Raw genomic sequence first — 15066 nt, forward strand, 5'->3', positions numbered from 1 at the left:
TGCCTGTATCTTAGCCGAAGAGAAAATTATATATTTTATTGCTAAAGCCTGTGAGAAAGACTGTGGAACTATTATTTTCCTGTTCTTTAATTTTGCGGTCTTTGTTTCAATTTCTCACCGCATCTCATTGGTCATTCTTGTCGGTTCTAGGTGAGATTATTTATAACCCAGACATTTTTGGAAAGCTCCTCTAGTGCACCTCACTTCTAAGGTTGCTCGGGGAATCTTCTGAAGAGCACTTTATCGATGGCCACACCAAAAATGATGGAAACTAATGAGGTGCATAAAGCAAATTGTGTAAACAATGAAAGAAAGATCTAACTGTATTCCTCCTTTCCAGTCCTCTCACTCCATCTGTGTCTTTAAAATCTTGACATCTACTTTAAGAAAAAAGGGGGGAAGATTTGTCTCTGGATCAAACAATAAATAAATAAAGTATGTGTTGGCTATTATCTCAGAGAGCTGGTTGCGAGGAATAATGGGAATATGGGTGACAGAAACACACGGGGAGCTAGCATCACCGTGGAGTATTGCTTAACTGAGGCAGCTGTCTGTTGTGCCTGTGAGTCCGCAGACCCTCGGTTAGCCATCCCTCTTCCACGGACCGTCTTCTCCTGCACAACGTTGCGTGTAATGCGCGTTGACGGGAGATGTCTCCCCGAGGAGGTGAGCTCATCACGTCTTAACCTGCAGAGTGACCTCTGACGGTCTGAAGCACATTCCTAACGCACACTGAAGGTGAGAGAGGCATCGGCATCTGCTTCTTTGGAGCCTGAGATAAAATCTCGATTGAACATACGTGGCCTGTTGTGTTTCATCCGGAGAGGAGAGAGAGAAGTATTTTTTTGGTTCTTCTCATAAACCACAGACGCATTCTTAACCTTTATTGCATTATTTGCTTGTTGGATATGTGGGACACAGATTGATATAGACTACTCTTGGAGCCATTCATACATTTCCCAGTGGTTGCCTGGATTCTCATTTCCACACATGGTACTAATGCAATCTTGCAGTAATAGCCTTATAAATTTGCTCCAAATGTCTTACAGCCCTGTCATTGGTTTGGGATTAGCCCACAAACATATTTCTCCCAGCGTGGAGGGATAATTGGGATTCTTTCCAGACAATGTACAGCCCATTACAGGAATGTGGGTTTATTGTAATTAACTTAATGCCTAATGTTATTGCTCCAGTGTAAGGAAACCACCGAACAGACATGACCGCATTGAAAGACCGCAGCCATCAGTGCTCAGATACTTCAGAGCTTTTTGTCTAATGTATGCATACATCATATAAAGATCTACCTAAAGTGACATTCTAAAGCACTTGGGAATAAATGTGTGAGGCGTTGTCAGATCTCTGTAATTAAATCATGACAGTGTTAACAACATGAACTACAATGAAATCAAGGGGAAACTTATGTATATATATTAAAGCTACGCTAATTGTCATCTTTCCCATATAATTACAGTAGTTGATGAATTGTAAGGCCTTTTCTTTCAACGTCATCATTTATATGATCTTGAAGAATCTCACTGAATGTCTGAGACTTTTTAAATGCCTTACTAATAGATGTAGATTTTGCCACTGGCTTTATATTCTATGAATATGTATGTAATAAAGGAAATGTTAGAAACATTTGGCTTGTGTCAGCACCCGATTTTATGTTCCAGTACTAGGAACCACTAGGACCTGATAAGGATTGCATCTCTCAAATCAATTGGGCCAAACATGCGTCCTCGAAGACCACCAGGCATTCTTATGGCACGACGTCGCCGCAAAATAATTAGAGGAAATGAATGACCATTCAAATCCTTTTATTAGTCCTCAGAGGATTTTGGACTTTATTAAGGAGCAGTGTAATTTTATCCTCTGTTCCAGACCAGTGCAATGTCGACGAAGTGCAACGAAAGTTCACGGCAAACTCGCATCAGGTTTTTAAATAGACACCCTGGCATCAGCCCTCCGGTTAAAAGTTGCCGGGATACCTGATGGATGTAGTGGGGTAACACCCCAGGCATTCTCGCGTTGTTGGAAAGAGAAAGCTCTGGATATCTGGAGTGACTGACAAGGGGCAAACTGGGACAAGAAGGGTGTTATGCAGACATCTAAAAATGGTTTGAAGGACTTCAGAGGGAGGTTGTCCTCACTGCACGATAAGAGGAGGTGTATAAGTACATTTTCAAATTACAAAGGATGCCCCAAATGACTCCACTAGTAAATGTCTCTGATTGAAAGGGCAGATCGTGCTCTGAAATCTGGAGCATGGTTTTCTCAGGCGGGGTTAGATGATTACACAACGATGGTTAAGATTTACTCCTGATTGTCTCAGCTTTTCATCACAGATCATATTTGTCCTGGTCTTGCCAATCATTTCAGTCCTCAACTATTGTATTGTATTCGTTTACTTATTAAGCCATGCTACAGGGTATTAAATGTCTCTGCTGATCTTGCTAGTTTCACTTGCCCAATAGAACCAGTCTTGCTGATTGTATTGGACAGCCAGGTTGATTGGGAGAAACTGGAGGAATGTGACTTAATTTTCTTTATGCATTTTCCTTCTTTCTTCCTTTCTTTTTGTTTGGGTTAACAAAATGTGGCCGGCCATGAAAGTCGGATGTTCTCGCTGAGCTCGTAATGTCATGACAGGGGTATCTCACCACGGACAAAAGATAGATTGGGTCTGATAGGAGTAGAGTCATGCAGTTTTGTCAGAGGCCGAGTCTGCCACAGGACCATTTATAGTTTGTTCACTCTTTTCTTTTAGGCCGGGCTTTAGAGGAAATTCACTCTTCTCTCCCTTTTCTCTCCCAATCCCCCGTACAGCTCTCTCCTTTCCCAGCATGCAGTTGTGCAAGCTATCTGTCCTCCCTGGCCGCCCATTTGAAAAGCCTTGGAGACACGAAGGGGAAGAAAGTGTGTTTTCTCAATGTTTTTCATCCTGATTATTATTATTTTTTATGCCTCCCTGGTGAGCCCTCTTGTGATACGCAATAAAAAAAAAGAAAACACAAAAGCAAAAGTGTTGAAAATTATGAATGGTCCCTGGGAAATCTTCCCGTTTTAACTGGTTTTGGCGCTGGCAGGACCCTATCGACAGTAATCAAGATTTATGAGCGCTGTCTCATGTCCCGGCAGTAATGAATGTCAGTCCATGCCTTTCCCTTGCCAAGTGACATCAGCAGTCTGTAACTGGGATAAAGTGCAGCGTTATCTCCCGTGTCCGAGGTATCGAAAAGGCTCACTCTATTTGCGGGATCGTTCTGTGAAATGTATTGATTATTAACTCGTTGTTCCGTTGAGAAATTCTAAGTTCTGTACAGCAGATTTTGGGCTTTTTGGGGCTGACCTTCATAAAAAAGAGAGAGGATCATAATAATATAAAGATTCCCCAATCCGTAATGAAACATACTATTTACTGTATTGTCTAATACACTCTTTAGTTGTAGCAAATGACAGTGAAAATCAGTGTTGCTGATCGTGTCTGTCAGTTATGCATGACTTCAGATTGTGTGCAAGAGTGACTCCTGACTATGTCCCCAGCTCCCACAGACGACGGCTTGTTTATTCAATCTTGGCCGATTACTCCTCGGAGGCACTGAGTGTGAAACGCACGCAGTTAATATTTGATGACATCTAATCGGTTCTGCACCTCGTTTTTCAACTCTTCTCAAGCCTGTTCTTCTTTGGAGATGGCGAGAGAACTGCAGAGCTTCTCACCACAAAGGCAGTAAAAAGAGATGGCAGAGAGAGAGGTGAGAAGCACACTACTGGATAGGAATTGCAATAGGTCCGCTGGTGTTCCACATGACCAAGTAGGCTTTCAAATTAGTATTAATGCTGATTGGCATTCACTCCTCAGCATGGCTGTTAAGAAGGATCAAACCAAATTTACAAAGTCCAGGAGAGAGATTGCCTCTTTACTATAAAGAACGAAATGGCCGCATTACAGGTTCAAACATCAGTAATAACCTTTCCTGAAGTCATTTATTAAGAGTTACTTGGAATGGGATGGTTTTTAAACATCAACAACATTCTGAGATCACCGTGAGCTCAACCACCTGATCTTCAATCAAATTTGTTTTACTTCTGTGCTTCAGTAAGAGTCAATTGAAAAAAATCAGATTGTCAAATTTCTAAATATGCTATTTAACTTGCAACATCTATCGATATGCATTCCTGCCCATATTTGTCAGGTTTCCATTAACGTATTGAAGTAGAAAGGATCAGCTACAATTAATCAAAGTTGTGAGACCTCATTCAATGCAACAAGTGCACAATGCCATGGTGTCAGAAGGTGGGGAGTGGCATGTGAACAGAAGTACAGACCACTTGTAGGCCCAGGTCTTGGCAAGAGAAGGGCAAGCGTTATGCTGGTTGAAGTTCAGCCAGTGTGCAGGGGGGATAGTGTTACTGAGTGGCCTAGCGGGCATGTTCATCAACACAAAGATCTAATCTGAGCAGGAAAGAGCAGCGTCCCCCCCGTCCCCGTCCCCCCACAATTCATCTTCATTACCGCATGGCCTGCCAGCAAATTTTCCAGCTCAGGGAAGCTTGAACAGTCAAAACAAGCTGGAGGGTAAACAAGGCCACCCCAGCACAAGTCTGGAGTGCTGGTGACTGCCTCTGCGGAGGATATTGTAAGGTGGGCAAGGAAAGTGTCTTCAGCAGACGTGTCTTGCCCACAGACTCCTGAGGCCCCCTTTCACAGCACTCAGAGGCTCGAGGACAGAGAACCTCCAGTCGTTCGTGCCACAGTGCCAAAAAATATTGCCATCGACTGCTTCATCTTTGCTGTCTTTTTTCTGGTTCAGAACTTGAGTGGTCAACATTTTCATAAAGGCCCCAACAAATTATTATTTTTTTAATTATTTAACAAATCATTTCACTGAGATGATAGAAAGGCATTTGATAATATTACATATTGTTTCAGGACAATGGTATCCTATTGCAATACATAGGTTAATTTCATAATACTATATAACGATCAGCCATAACATTATGACCACCTGCCTAATATTGTGTAGGTCCTACTTTTGCCACCAAAACAGCCCTGACCCATCGAGGCATGGACTCCACTAGACCTCTGAAGGTGTGCTGTGGTATCTGGCACCAAGACGTTAGCAGCAGATCTTTAAGTCCTGTAAGTTGCGAGGTGGGGCCTCCATGGATCGGATTTGTTTGTCCAGCACATCCCACAGATGCTCGATTGGATTGAGATCTGGGGAATTTGGAGGCCAAGTCAACACCTTGAACTCGTGATTCATCAGACCAGGCCACCTTCTTCCATTGCTCTGTGGTCCAGTTCTGATGCTCACGTGCCCATTGTAGGCGCTTTCGGCAGTGGACAGGGGTCAGCATGGGCACCCTGACTGGTCTGCGGTTACGCAGCCCCATACGCAACAAACTGCGATGACACCTTTCTATCAGAACCAGCATTAACTTTTTCAGCAATTTGAGCTACAGCAGCTCGTCTGTTGGATCGGACCACACGGGCCAGCCTTCGCTCCCCACGTGCATCAATGAGCCTTGGCCGCCCATGACCCTGTCGCCGGTTCACCGCTTTTCCTTTCTTGGACCACTTTTGATAGGTACTGACCACTGCAGACCGGGAACACCCCACAAGAGCTGCAGTTCTGGAGATGCTCTGACCCAGTCATCTAGCCATCACAATTTGGCCCTTGTCAAAGTTGCTCAGATCCTTACGCTTTCCCATTTTTCCTGCTTCTAACACATCAACTTTGAGGACTAAATGTTCACTTGCTGCCTAATATATCCCACCCACTGACAGGTGCCATGATGACGAGATTATCAGTGTTATTCACTTCACCTGTCAGTGGTCATAATGTTATGGCTGATCGGTGTACATTGTGTTCTTTCTTCTGCAGCAATATGTACGGATATGTTTATTGTGGTTGAGTGAACTCAGTTGGAGTGGTACGGGACAGATTACATACAACATATGTCTATAACGAGGAATTCCACAGGAATAACATATGAACACTTCTTATACTTGTACTGAGTTCTGATGTTGATCACATGATCACTTACATCAACTCATTAAGAACTGGTGCCCATTATTGTAAAGTCTTGGCAAGAAAAGAGTGTGTTGTTGTTACCACTACACATAATATTGCACTAACAACAGGAACAGATATATCGATGTGTGTGTGTGTTTTGTTTCTTGTTTGCTTTTATTAGTGTTAAATGTAGGACTTTAGCACTGAAACCTACTCAATACATTGTATATATTGAATTACTTTCCGATGCAGAAGACATGTAATCTCCCTACGTGCGCTTTCATGCGGAGGGGAAAGTTTGTTGTTTTTGCTTCTTCTTCTAAGTACTGTTTAAAACCAGGTTTGTTTGAAAGTTTTTGCCTTTTTGTGTATACACTTGTTTTTATTTATCCTTCAGAGCTTATAGTCCCCGGCCTGAAAAATGAAAACATTTACTTTAGAAAGCCGTATACATTATTTCCCCGACGCCTTTCCAACCTGTTCCCGCAGACGCAAACGCAGTGGGAAAGCAGGCGGGCAGGCGGCAACTCTCGGCCTCTCGCAGATTTATTGGGAAGTTTGGACTAATATTTACGTAACCTGCGGGGACCAGTGTGGGAGTTTTTCAGATAGAGCGGCCGTGTCCATTAATACCGCCTGCAGCCCGAGCGGGGGGCTTCAGCGAGCGGCTGAGGATTACCACATAAAAAACACTATCAGCGGTGAGTCAGCAGGCAAAAATGCTCTGGTCTCAGAAGGGTTCTGGATTCGAGAGCGTTGAGGTCATTCCTTCCTGATAGAAGAGGCTACAATAGTCGCTATCACAGGCTTTCGGGGGGGTCTCAAGTTCACTGCTGAGTAAGGAAAGAGTGCTGGTGTTTATGTACAGTAGGATCACAAAGAGTCATCCCTGAACACTGTTTTAACTATTATAATTATTTATATGACCATAACTTAAGGATGCATATGAGTTGAGTATGGTAAGCCACTTGAACATGTCTGATTATCATTACCAGCAGCTTCTGGGGGCGCCTTGTCAAACTTGTATACACTTTCTGTGCTACACAATAAACAAGGCAACTTTTCTTAACCGCTCTATTAAACTGTTTGAATACAGCATCATTTTCAGTGACACAAAGACAACAATTTAATTTGCAGGCTGTCCAATTGGCTGTCTTGTCTGCTTCACAATCTAGCTCCTGACCTGATCTGTTCAAAGATTACTTCTTACAATTACTTAGATATTTGTTCCACCCTCCCCCATTCGTGGCAGATGGTTTCAGTCACGCAACATCTTATTTCAGCTCTAAGCTATTTTCAACCTTTTGGAAGTCAATCTATGCCAACAGGTAAGAGAATTCACACTGAGTGCCTTTTAGATAAATGATACTTGGGCAGGTTATACACTGATCTCTTCCCATCGAAGAGGTGGCAGAGGCTGAGGTAAGATGGATTGTCCAGAAGAATCTGTCAGACACCTTTGAAGATATTTATTCCTTTTCTGAGAGGAATTTACTGAGGGTTGACGGGGCTCAAACGAGAGTGACCCACAGAGATAAGTGGAATTCCTCCAGGAATTCCAGTGCAGTCGTTTTAACTACAGGGAGAGGTTGTGAAAAGGTAAATGTAGGAAAGAGAAATAAACAATGCACATCCATATGCAGACAATAGAAATATATGGTCTTAAAATGTATTCTTTCACTGAAACACCTTGGAAAAACCTGCGAGAGTTTGTGTATGTATCCGACTATTCATCCTGTTTAAAAGTTTGAACATGACAGTGTTTTTGATTAAAATTCTGTTTCTCAATGCATTTCTTTATTATTTGTTTACTCACATGATTGGAATGCTGCTATATAACATATGGGAACATTTTTCAGCATCTGGTACTTTGTTGTGATGACTTAAAAACTAAAATGAGATTCAGGGCAGGTTATTTTTCTCTTGATCTGTTTACAGTTTGTTACTAGACTCTTTTAAATATACCCTCAATGCTATGTTGTCTCTCACCATGTATGAAGAATATTAAACACTGTTACATTAGTGTATGTGTTTGTGTGTGTATAGCTGGACAGACTGCAAGAGGAACAGATCAAAGATGGACAAAGGAAGATTGAATGGTTCCCAAGAGATGAAAAAAGTCCTAGAAGACGACCACATAGAAGAACATAATAACCCTAACATTGTGTTTGCCTTTTTTATTGCTTCCCCACATTTTTTGGATGGAGAAAGTGAGGAGTCCACATAGACTCCTAGGTCTTTCTCATGCGTTACTTCATTTAGTTCTATTCCTCCCATAGTGTAATTATAGTGGACATTTTTGTTACCTGCATGTAATACCTTGCACTCGTCCACATTGAATTTCATCTGACAGGTGTCGGCCCACAACTGAATATTATCCAAGTCCCTTTGAATAACCTGTGCTGCTGAGATTGTATCTGCTGAGCCACCAATTTTAGTATCAAGATTGCTAACTATCCCAGAGTCCAGATCATTAATATAGATTAGAAAAAGCAAAGGCCCTAGTACTGATCCCTGTGGAACTCCACTAACAGAAGAATTTTCTAAATTAAAATGATTTGTATTCAGTTCACAAATGCTATTGATATTTCCTAACCCTAAGAAACAAACAAACAAAACTTAATATATTGTTTTATTCTGTGAAAAACCTGTTCAAATGGATTTAAACACTGAATGAATCTGCTTTTTTTTTTAAGAATTCCTCAGTAGGTACGCTGCAGTGTAGTACTTTGCTTTGCAGTATTAACAGCTCCCCTTCGAGATGTGAAACTGGTTTGTTTCCATAGCTGCTGTGTTCCTCGACTCGTGCATCTTGTGGATAAGTTGGTGAGCACAAGAAACAATACTCTATTTTTGGACTGTCTTGGCAAATTGCTCTGCCTATCACACTTTAATGAGAAATTATTATTTTTGGTAACACTTATATCCAGGAATAAACAGGCGCAGGAATGAATACACCAGTGAATTTCAATTCCCTGGAGAAACTCAATTACCAACACCACAGTTGTCTGAATGGGTCTGACATGCTCATGAGTGTATCTACATTACAAAGGCCACAGCCAGGAACGTGATTATCTTCATCCAAAGTGTCTCAGAAGAAGGCACTTATCTTACATGATACCTGCATTATTCAACTGGAGAACAATGCAGGACCTACACTACAGGTCTACACAGTGGTAAGTTACTGATTGCAGTCTGTACCAGAAAACGAGAGAAGAACGTCTTTGGTGAAAGTATCCTGAGGTCCACACACAGCAAGCAGTTTACGAGTCTTTATTAATGGCCCAACTGGTGGCCTTTAGCCTTGTCTTCAATGAGTCAGAATGGCTGGTCTCTAAAGGGATCGCTCGAATCAAATCCCTGTATGTGTTACATTTCACCTGTCTTGTAAAGACTGCAAGTCCGCTATCAGGACACGTTTTGTATAAGTGAGAGTCATATTTTCCAATTCAAATGTGGTTTGAATTAAGCACAATAAAAATGTAACACTATTATTTATTTTCCATTTAATGTCCCAAACAATTGAAATAGCTTACTTGAATTTATGTGTACATTTGTACATACAAACGCACAGGTGATGGGAGACTATTATAACATCACAAACTTTATGTTCTTCTTTGGAGACTTAGTTACTAGTCCTACAGTCCCGTAATGTATAACACTTTAATGAGAGTTTGGGACATAACTTTCACTATGAATCTTCAAGCTCAACGCCTTTGTAAACAGCAAGCTTGGAATCTTCTGTCATGCATGGCAATACGCACGTACAGCAGCCAAAAGCTCCCCCCACTTCACACTGGACACTTGCTTCACATGAAACTTTCAATCCAACGCTGAAGGGCAGAGGGCCTGTAAATTAACCCAAAGAAAAGCTTTCCTTTGCATACAGTCGGTGTGAATTTCTTTCTCAAGGTAGGTATAAGAAAAACTATGGAAACTGACTGGGCACTAGTCTCTCCAAAAAACGACCCGGACAAATACATAGGCGGCTCATTTACGTGAAGGTGTTGTGATTTGTATCTGCATGAAAAGTGAAGGCTGCTACTCTTGCTGCAGTGAGGCACATACAGACCTGGGGAACTCGGCGCTGCTAGACTGTGAGGAATGACATTCGGGCCCTGGGCCAGCACAATAACAGTATCAGGGCACCTCGCCTCGCGGCTGACCCTCGAGGAATTAATCCTTGTAATTTGGAAAACGATGAATGCATGTTTTTTTGAAATTGGTCTGGCTGTCTAGTCCCATGGGTCAGTTAGAAGTAACAGCAATATAATTGGCACTATATATGTCTGTGACACCTGCATCCAATCATATACACACTACATACAAACAGTACTAGGATAGTTATCGTTTCATTTTTTATTTTCCTGAAACCTGCAAATCTTGAAAGACTTTTTAGCAGAACTGACAGGAAATGGAAAAAACTGTTTTACCAATCTTAGTTTCTTTTTTTCTTATTTTAAATAGCAACATTTTATTAACATCAGAGCAACAACTACTATACAACTGATAGAATCACCATGAGAAATCTATAAAAGAAAACTCATCCTCCCTTCCTGGCCTAGTTTTGTTTCTGAAGACCATCCTTCAAAGCGCAGGGAAACCCACGCAGCAGGTGGACTCCAGCCCAGACTTGTTTTGGTGCCGGCAAATCCGTGTAGCAATCGCACACGTGAATTGAAGATGCTCGAAATTGCTGGAACTACGCAACCCATCTTAGCTGCAGGTGCAGTCCAAAAGATTGCCAAATACGAGATCAGAATTTCAAAATAACACATTTTTAAAGATATTCCACTATTTAGGAATGATCAGCTCTAACCCAGCAAGAACTACAATGCTCACTGGACACTTGATTGGGTTTACTTTTACACAACAATTTAACTTATAATCTTATAATCATCAAGTTAATCACATTTAATCACCCGCTACAGGTAGAAATAAATATTTACTGGAAGCATAAATTAACTTGTAATAAGTTAAACTATATTTCCAGGAAATCTGAATACAGTGTATCTGATCGGGAATATACTATATTTATGATGTATGCTAATTGTCTAAAAGTGTTAGGGGAAAACCAAAATAAAACAAATGAAAACATGTAAAGGAGGCTGTTTCTTCACAGACCCTTCTTTAGCAGAGCTTCTGAAGTTTGTGCTCTTTTTGCATGAGGGCACAGGATGATGCTGACATCATTGAGGAAGGGAGTCCTAACTATCACACTGTATGAAGGGCTGGTCTGGGTTCAGTCCTGTTTCGGTCCCTTTGTCCCAAAGTGATGTAGGAGCTGATTTAGAGAGCTGTCTTTGTGGCAGGATGTTACAGCAGAGCCAGTGAGACTGAGAGCTCAGAGCTTCACTGGACAGAGCGATGGGTTACTGGCGAACAGATGTTTACTGCAACTCCTACCTGAACAGTCAGCTGCTCGAGCTCTGTTGGGGTCCTGTGTAAGGGGCTGGCATGTTATTTCTGCATTGCTACTGCTGTTTGAGTCCCAGAGGGGCAGCATGAGGTTGACATTCAAGAGCATTGAGGAGCTAAACCACGAGTCCAAGGCAACTCCCGTGTTTGATGCTACCGGTCCTGGGTGATGATCTGTTAGTTGTGTCTCTATAGGCTGAGGTTCAGTGCCTGGGGGGCAGCATGAGACTGATACACCAGAACCTGCTGTACTCAAAGTTGAGCCCTTGGTGACGGTCCCTGTATAGATATGGTCATAATATTGTGCCTTCAAATCCTGGGTGTGGAGCTGTTTCAGAATTCCTGCTGTATGTATCTCACTGGTGCTGTGTTTTAGATGCAGAAGAGGGCAGTGTGAGGTTGAAATACAAGATATTCAAGCAAACAGGTAAGTAGTTCTTTGCGGCTCACTGTAAGAAATCCTATTGCAGCACCTTCTGAAACTCTGTTGTTTGTGTATTGATTTTTTATGTGTTTTAGTGTCAGATAGGGCAATGAAAGCCTGATATACCTGTGGCTCACTGCATGTCTTGTGGATATAGAAGCTACCAGGACCTGGGTTCAAATCCTGGTAGAACATGTGTCTTTTCTGTCCTGAAACCTTGTGGGATGTGGGTTCAAAACCCAGTGCAGTGTCTTCCTTCTGAAATCTGTTGTTTGTGCCAGAGGAGGCACTGTGTGGTGGATATAGGAGATCTTCAAACACCTATAAGTGAAGTCCTGTGTGGCTCACCATACAAAGTGCTAGTCTCCAACTGACAAATCCTGGTGGAGTTCCTGTCTTCTGAAATTCTAATAGTTGTCTCCAGCTTTTGTGCCAGAGGGGACAGTGTGAGGCTGATCTACCAGATCTTTGATCACAGGAAAGGAGAGTCCTGTGTGTCTTAGTGTATGGAGTTCCAGTCTTGAAGCCAAGAGGACCCAAGATCAAATCCCAGCTGAGGAGCTTGTTGGTGAGTGAGGTAAGTATATCAAGGGATATAATACTAACCACTGTGTAGAGAGGGGTGGGGGAAGGCCAGTATAGGATAAGATGCATATAAGGGGTGGGAAGAGATTAGAGGACAGATAAAAAAGGTGAGATGGGGAGAAGGCTTACTAAGAAGTGGTGGGAGCAGGCCAGGCAGAGGTGGGTGGAGGGCCAGTGTAGGATAAGATGGAGCTATAGGTGGTAGGAAAGGAGAAGGTCAGCATCAAGTGGGAGAAATGGAAGAGTGGTGGGCTAACACCCTCCTCATTACCCAGGCCATTGCCTCTCTCATCTTTTTCTTGCCCACTTGATGCAGGTCTTCCAAGTGTCCTCTCCTAGTTTCTCAACTCTCTGTGTGTGTGTCTTATTCTACCCCCTACATCAGCACCTTCTCCTACACTGGCCTTCCACACCCCTCTCTGGGCTACCCTTCCCCACTCACCATCTTGGTGGCCTTCCTCCAACTATATGCATCTTATCCCACTGCTTTGCCCAATACTACACTGACCTTCCCCTATTTCTCTCTGCATCTTATCCTACAGGAGCCTTCCCGACACCCTAACACTCATGCTATATTTCTCCACTCCTCTCTGCATCCTATTCTACTCCACTACCCTCTAGACATTGGTTAGTATTATGTCCCTTGATGTACTTAGCTCACTCTTCAACAAGCTCCTGAGGTGGGATTTGAACCAGGCTCCTCCCAGCTTCAAGACTGGAACTCCATGCACTGAGACACCCAGGACTCCTCTGTGAAATGACCACAGATCTGGTATATCAGCCTCACAATGCCCCCTCTGGCACAAAAGCTGAAGACAACCAACAGATTTTCAGAAGACTGGGGCTCCACCAGGATTTAAACACAGGTCCTCCAGGATGTAGAGCAGAACTTCATGCATTGAGCCACAAAGACCACATTCAACATCTAGTATATCAACCTCACACTGCCCTCTGCAGCACTAAAACAGCAGGAACAATTATGAGAAATAAATGCTGCATCAGGATTTTAACTCAGGTCCTACTAGCGTTTAATGTATGACTGCAAGGTGAGCCACAAAGGGCTTCCAAATACTTCCTTGAAGATCTGCTACATCCACCGCACAGTGAATCTACTGGCACCAAAACAGCACAAACATCAGATTTAAAGACAGATATGGCACCAGGATTTGAACCCAGGTCCTATAAATATTCAGGCCAGCGCTCACTGCAGTGAGCCACAGTAGTGCTCAAGGACCAGCATTCAGAATCATTGGTCTCATAAATACAGTGGATAAATGGCATAATTGTTAGTGTCCTAGAGCATTATTTGAGCATTTGGTCAAATTAAAATACTCACTCCTCAATCAAAAACTAAGGGAATTATTAAATTAAATACATGATTATGAGGCGACACTGTTGGGATAATCCCAAACATTGAATGTCTATGAAATTATTAATTAGTACCATTTAAAGTCCAATGCTATGAGATGGACTCACCAAAAGCCTTTGTTTTAAAGGTCTGTTACCTAAAAACCTCGACAAATCCCAGGCTGACGTGCACAAACACAATGGACAGTGACTCAGAGATTTAAACAGGACTGAGGACAAGGACTAATAGTAACTAATGATTCCTTAAACAGACCTAAACTTAAATGTATTTTGTATTATTTGTATACATTCTGTTTAAATTTGTTTAATTATACTGTAAAATAAACTATCAAATGTATACACACAAGCTTTTTTCTGAAGTATTGCTCATTGTTACATGCAATTATTTAATATACTGTAAAGAGCGTTACCGGAACTAGCAAATCCAGAAGCCACATTTGGGTGAGAGGATGTGGGTCGGTTTTGGCCCATTGTGCAAATCAACACCATGTACCAGATCTGGGCAGGCTCTCCAGACGCATTTGGACCAGTCCTGGGCCAGAGCTCCTTTGCCGTGTTGGGAAGCGTGAGGGCTTTGGTAAGGGCCTGCTTCCCGGGCCGACTCTCCCTGGGAGTGATGTGCGCAGGCCCTGGGTCCTGTCAGCGTGCCTGACATTGAGCAACTCCAGCTCCCAGCGATGATGCATGCAAAGACCCCTCCATTAATAACCTCACACGAACCCTGGAACCCATTCAACTTTAAAAAGCCTAATGACCCCCCCTTAACTACCACCAACCCCAAGGGCCCCACTGGACATGCAAGTGTAAATACACGGACGTCTATTGGGAAGCAGCAACTTTTCTTAAGGGAAGAGCTTTTGCATCTGAATCAGCTCAGTTTAAGACACAATGCAAACTCTGTAAATAGTCTGGCATAGCACAACATGTTCAGGTATTACATTTCCTACTGATTCGACATTTTCAGATTAATCTCAGCAATTCGGCTCTGATGTAAGAGCAAACAGGTGCTGAAAATGTGGTCACTCCTTCCCAGAACTATTTTGGAGATCCTTAAAGGTGTGAGCTGATTGTATCCTCCCACCAAGCTAGAGAACAGCTACTCGTCCTTCACTGGATCTGTGGTCTGTGCGATTCGAGATGTACTCGCCCGCAGGACTGTTTCCGGACTCTGTGCCTTTTGTAAAAGATATTACTTTGACTCCAATACGCCGTTTCAAAGGTGTAAATATTTAAGGGTCGACAGACTCAGAA

Source organism: Amia ocellicauda, chromosome 5 (assembly GCF_036373705.1).
Source record: "Amia ocellicauda isolate fAmiCal2 chromosome 5, fAmiCal2.hap1, whole genome shotgun sequence".
Classification (NCBI taxonomy): Eukaryota; Metazoa; Chordata; class Actinopteri; order Amiiformes; family Amiidae; genus Amia; species Amia ocellicauda.